Raw genomic sequence first — 6,000 nt, 5'->3', positions numbered from 1 at the left:
GTTGAAGGTATTGCTATCGTAGCTGAGCAGAGTGACCGCCAGCGTTCGCGGCACCGGATTACTTCCTTTGGTTCTAAATTTTATTCCGTATATTGTTGGCCCTGTAGTTGTATTTAGACTTCTCTAGATGCTCGTGACTTGTGACACCCCGGTCGGGCTGTGTTGGGTTGTAAACTTCGTTAATTAATGTCCTTAAGTCGTATTTTGCTATTCATTTATGTTTAACTACTTTGAAAGGGACTATTTGGGTTAGTTGGCTGGCCTTGTCTTCACGAGAGGCGCCATCACGACTAGTGCGGGGTTTTGGGTCGTGACACACACTCATACCTATTTTTTGAATGTGAATACTCAAGACAACTATGGAGCTCCTTCTTACGCTGGATTGGAGAAAACAGTCAAGTGGGAAGCTGGGAGGAGGAAGTTGAAAGGATAACAACCAAAAAGTGCAGCAGCAAAGCTCATACAGAGGTCCTAGGATGGTTGCTAGCCGCGAGTGTCTATCATATTTGGGATGAGCGCAATGCCAGAAGATTCCAAGAACAACAACGAGATCGGAGACTTAGATCAAGGGAGATTGTTATCCAACTGCATAGTAAAGGACAACATAGAAGCAGATGAAAAAGGACATTAGAAAATGCAAACTCATACCCAAACTTAGTATAGGTATATATTGTAATAGAATCCAACTGGTAGGAGGAATGTCCATAGAAAGTTACAAAGATGAGGACTAGTTCTAGAGTAAAAAATGAACTAATAAATGTACATATTCATACTTGGTTAAATAAAATTTCATTATTTGACCAAAAAAAATATGTGATTAGAGATGATTCATAGGCATAAAGATTCCAGTTTTATTCAATCATACTTTGATTCTAGAATTTATATAAGCGAAATACATAAACGGCCTCTTTAAGTTGTCATCAACGATCAGCTAGACACCTCAACTGACCCGTTTATCATTTTAACACTTCTTCTCCACTAAAGTACGACCTCGTGAACCCTTCGCGCTGACACGGCAAAGTGTGTGCTTTATATTTAATTCTAAGCGCGTGAAACCCTCAAAATTAAAGTTTTTTTCTTTTTTCTTTTAAATTTAACTTTGTTTTATGTGGGTCCCATTATATTTTATTTTTCACACATTAATTTCACTTTCTTCCCAAAATATTTCATCTTCACCAAATCAGTAGTGCCTCTTCTTTCCGCCATAAATCCACCCCCTCTTCTTCAATCTTGAAAATGATGTAACAATTAATAACAACCACTACATAATAACAATTTCATTGACCGCCCACAAAACTTCAATCTCATTTTCTGCAGCTTTTACTCATGGATTAGAGCTGTTGGGTCTTCATAGGTTTTGTTCGCCGGAGTAAAATGGATGCTAGCCGCTAGGACTGTTTTTAGTAGTTTCGGTTAGTTAAAAATGAAAGAAATGAAAGAAATAAAAGAGAGAGAGATGGGTACTCTAAAATCTATGGCCTTTTTACGGTGAGATGAGCCAAAAACTTCATTGAAACTTAAACTCCTCCAAAACAATTTTCCTCTAGATTGCTGTTCAAAATTGAATAATCTTTGTTGGTAATATAACTGTGTATCTCATCCAATTTTTTTTAAATTTGCTAGGAAATACGTGAGATATTTTTTTTGGGTAGGGGGAGAGGGGAAAGAGGTAAAGGAAGAAGATAAATTGGAAGAGGCGGCTGTGTCTTCAATGGTTAAAAAAGGGTTTTGGTTTTTTCTTTTCTTTAATTTTTTTTGTTAACTGTAGTTGTCAATTTTTTTATTATAATATACATGTGTCATTCTTTAATTGGTTCATTTGACATGTCATTAACGAGTGTAATTCACGCATATAGTTTGCCTGACTCGGATGTTCACGGGATACCCTTAATAGCCACTTGAAGTGTTAAAATGATAAATGGGTCAGTTGAGGTGTCTGGCTGGTCGTTGAGGACAACTTAAGAGGGCTGCTTATGTATTTCGCCATTTATATAAGGTAAAAGTTGTAACGATCCGATCGTTCGTTCTTAGAGTTATAGCCACATTTCCCCCATCTATGCTTATTTATATGTTGTTCAGCTGTGTTGAGTTGTATCGAGTTGGTAGGTTTGGGTCCGTAGTAGTGTTGGAGTGAAATGAGACACTTAGTCTCTTATTTAGAAAGCTAAGTTAGAAAAGTCAACCGGAAGTTGACTTATGAGTAAACAAATTCGGATTTGGATTTTTATGATTCGGTTAGCTTCGTTGGATGATTTTAGACTTAGGAGTATGTCCGGAATGTAATTTGGATGTCCGTGGTAGAATTAGGCTTGAATTGGCGGAAGTTAGAAATTGGGCTTTATTACGTGCTATATTATATGAATAGAAGTGGACAAAGCCCATTCTCTAAGAGCTACCACGTTTTCAGTGGCTTAAAAATAAAAAAATAAAATAAAAATATTAGGTTATTAATTTCTAGGTCTTAGAAACAAAGAGGCAAACACACACAGAGTTGTTGTGGAAAAATTATCGGCGACATCGTAAGAAGCTCCGTTGTTAACTTTCATAGTGCAGGTATTACTAAATTCTAGTATATGTTTCAATGGATTGTGGTCAAGTACATATTTTAGCGGTATAAGGTATGGGAATAATGGGTATGCCATAATTAATAGACATAATAACTATACAATGATGGGATTCGAAAAAGAAATAGGAAATTCTTTTTTTTCCATGAACCTACTGTTTTGGTTCTCTAATTGGGAGATACAGTTATCATTCCATGACAGAAGCAATTAGTATCTTTGAATTTTGAGAAGGCCAGCGTGTTGGCTTCTGAAACACCCACTGTTCGGCAATTTGTGCACAATGAAAGTGCGTTGTTTTTTTTTTTTGTAATCTGTCTAATATTGATGATGTGGGGAAAACATTTGCTTACTGGTCGAAAAAGAGGAAATCAATAAATTCCAAAGCAATTTTTACTATCACCAAGACGAAAGTACTTCGTTAGACAACGTAACTGTATACAAATTAGTTATTAATTGGACCGGGGATTGACTTTGATTTTTGACTTGTCCTGAGATTATGAAAATTTCCACCTAGACTAATTAGGACATGTCATTCAATATTTTGGATAGATTCGGAGCTTTTGGAGACCGAATCGAGGAACGAGGGCATCTCGGAGTAGGATTTTATGCTGTTAAGGTAAGTAACAGTTTTAACTCTGGTTTTGAGGGTATAAACCCGGAGAATTTGATATCATGTGATTGTTTGATGGTGATACTCATGCTAGGTGACGGGCGTGTGGGTTTGCACCGCGAGGGATTAAGACTTGGTCTGTCCCGTGAGGCTGTGAGGCCTAGTGGTTGTTATCTGTGGTTATGTGTTTACTTGTTGTTGAACTTGTTTGCCTTCATGTTAGAGATCATGCTTAGGCTTTATTCATTCTCACGTTATTTGTACTCAGTCATAATAATTATTGTACATGTTTACCTCAGTCTCTATTATTTGGTAATATGCTATGATACTTGATGTGGGCTGAGTCCCCTTATTTGTTGATGATGGTGAGGCTAGTGAGGTACATGATTGAGTGAGGCCGAGGGCCTGGTTGTGAGGATATTAATACCATAGCGCGTGAGTTGTCCGCGTAGCACGTGAGTTGACCGTGCGGGTCCAGGAATTGATACCATAGCGCGTGAGTTGTCCGCGTAGCACGTGAGTTGACCGTGCGGATCCAGGTATTGATATGATGGCACGTGAGTTGTCCGTGCTTAGCGCTTGGGCTTTGGGAGCCCCTCCGGAGTCTGTACACACCCCCAGTGAGCGCAGAGTGTTGAGTGTATTGAGTGTTGAGTGTTGAGTGCTGAGTGCGAGTGTTGAGTGATGGAGTGACATTGTTGTGAGGTTGCATTTACTTTTGTTGTTGCTGCATTTATCTGTTAAATTTCTTTGTTGCATTTACTGAGTTATGGAATTTACCTGTTTATTCCTGTTATTTTTTTAAAATTGTGAAAAATAATAATTGGACTGTTTTGCTCAGCTCGTCACTACTGCTCAGTTCCTTAGTTATTTCTGTTACTACTGAGGTGGTTGTACTCATACTACACCCTGCACTTTATGTGCAGATCCAGGTGAGTTTGTTGAGTTCAGGCCGGCTTTAATTGGAGACTGCAAGGTAGCTGCCAGCGTCCGCATGACCTTGTTACTCCTTTTATCATTTCTTCTTTGGACAGTTAGACAGTTTATATATCTCAGTTCATAGTTTTAGACGCTTATGACCTAGTGACACCCCGATGTCTGGGACTCGTTTCCGTAATTTATATTATTTATATTTAGAGTTGGTTTAGGTTATCAGGAATTAAATTATTGAAAATGTTTTATTAAAGTCTTATAATCAAATTAGTAGTAATATTTTGGGAATAGGCTTGCCTTGTAACACGATAGGCGCCATCACGACCAAGGTTAGATTTTGGGTCGTGACAAAAGTTTAATAATTTTAAAGTCCGAAATATAAGGACTTCTGACTTAATTCAAATAAGGAAAGGTTAAATAAATAAAATTTGATTTAATTTCAAACCCCTAAATATTAGCTAGGAAAATAATCAAATGACTTTTGTCTAATGTGAACTATATTCTAAAAAGGTAAAAAAGACGAATGACATTGTGATGACTCGAAAGGTCATCACTTGTTTTAGAAATAAATTCTATGTTTCGAGGCCTAAAAACCTCTTATTTGTCTCACCTCGATTTGCGTGCGCAGTCCGGGCGTGTATCCGCAAATCCATTATGTGAAAATCTGTGAAAAATGGTAAATTTTGCTTTTAAAATGAATTTGAGTTGACTTCGGTCAATATTTTGGGTAAAAGGATCCGGACCTGTGATTCGACGATCCCGGAGGGTCCGTAGGAAAATATGGGACTTGGGTGTATGCCCGAAATCGAATTCCGAGGTCCCAAGCCCGAGAAATGAATTTTTAAAAAAAATTATTTTCTGGAATATATATGAGTTTTTGGAAATTTGAATATTTTTGAAATTGACGGCATCGAGCCCGTATCTTGGTTCTGGAGCCCGGTACAGGTCTTATATGGCGTTTAGATTGAGCCTGTAAAATTTGGTAAGAAACGGACTTGAAATGACGTGAATCGGACCCTCGGTTGTGAAATTTGAAACTTAAGTGTTCTTGAGATTTTTCTTTGATTTTGATGCTAAATTCGTTGTTAAAGGTGTTAATTTGGCGATTTGATAGCACAAATAAGTCCATATGATGTCTTTGGGTTAGTATGCATGTTCGGTTTGGAGCCCCGAGGGCTCAGGTTAGTTTAGGATGGGTTTTGGGATGTTTTTAAACTTAGAAAAGTTGCAGGTTTTGCTGTCTCAGGTGCACAGAGGTTTTGTTCTTCGCATTCGCGTGGTTCCCCTCGCGAACGCGTATGGCAAACTTCCTCAGGTGCTAGTTTATTCTTCGCGAACGCGGAGCTTAGGACACGAACGCGAAGCTGTGGGGGGAGGGGGACTACCCTTCGCGAACGCGTTCAGGCACTCGCGAATGCGTAAGGTTAGTGGCATGGGGGAGGGATTCCACATTTGTTCTACGTGAACGCGGCCATCTAACCGCGAACGCGAAGGCTCTAGGAGCTGAAGCTCCGCGAACGCGAGCCATTGAACGCGAATGCGATGGTCAGCTGGGCCTGACCCATCGCGAACGCGACAGGCCCATCGCGAACGCGATGAAGGCCTGCCCAGTCATTTTTAAAACAGTAGCCAAAAACGGGCAGAACCCATTTACTTCATAGTTTCAAAATTTGGGAGCATTGAGGCGATTTTCAAAGAACAAGTTCTTCCCCAAAGCATTGGTATATGATTCTAAACCTTTTTCTTTCGATTTCCCATTGCATTTCATCAATTTTCATCCTAAAATCTAGTATTGTAATTGTTGTGACTCCGTTGTGATTTATCCATGTCTAATATGATGATTATCATTGTTGGTTCCCTTGCCGGGATGTGATTGTTTATGATATTGTCTCC

This window comes from Nicotiana attenuata, unplaced genomic scaffold (genome assembly GCF_001879085.1).
Source record: "Nicotiana attenuata strain UT unplaced genomic scaffold, NIATTr2, whole genome shotgun sequence".
Taxonomy (NCBI): Eukaryota; Viridiplantae; Streptophyta; class Magnoliopsida; order Solanales; family Solanaceae; genus Nicotiana; species Nicotiana attenuata.
The sequence above is the reverse complement of the archived record's forward strand: the minus strand, read 5'-3'. Positions refer to the sequence as shown.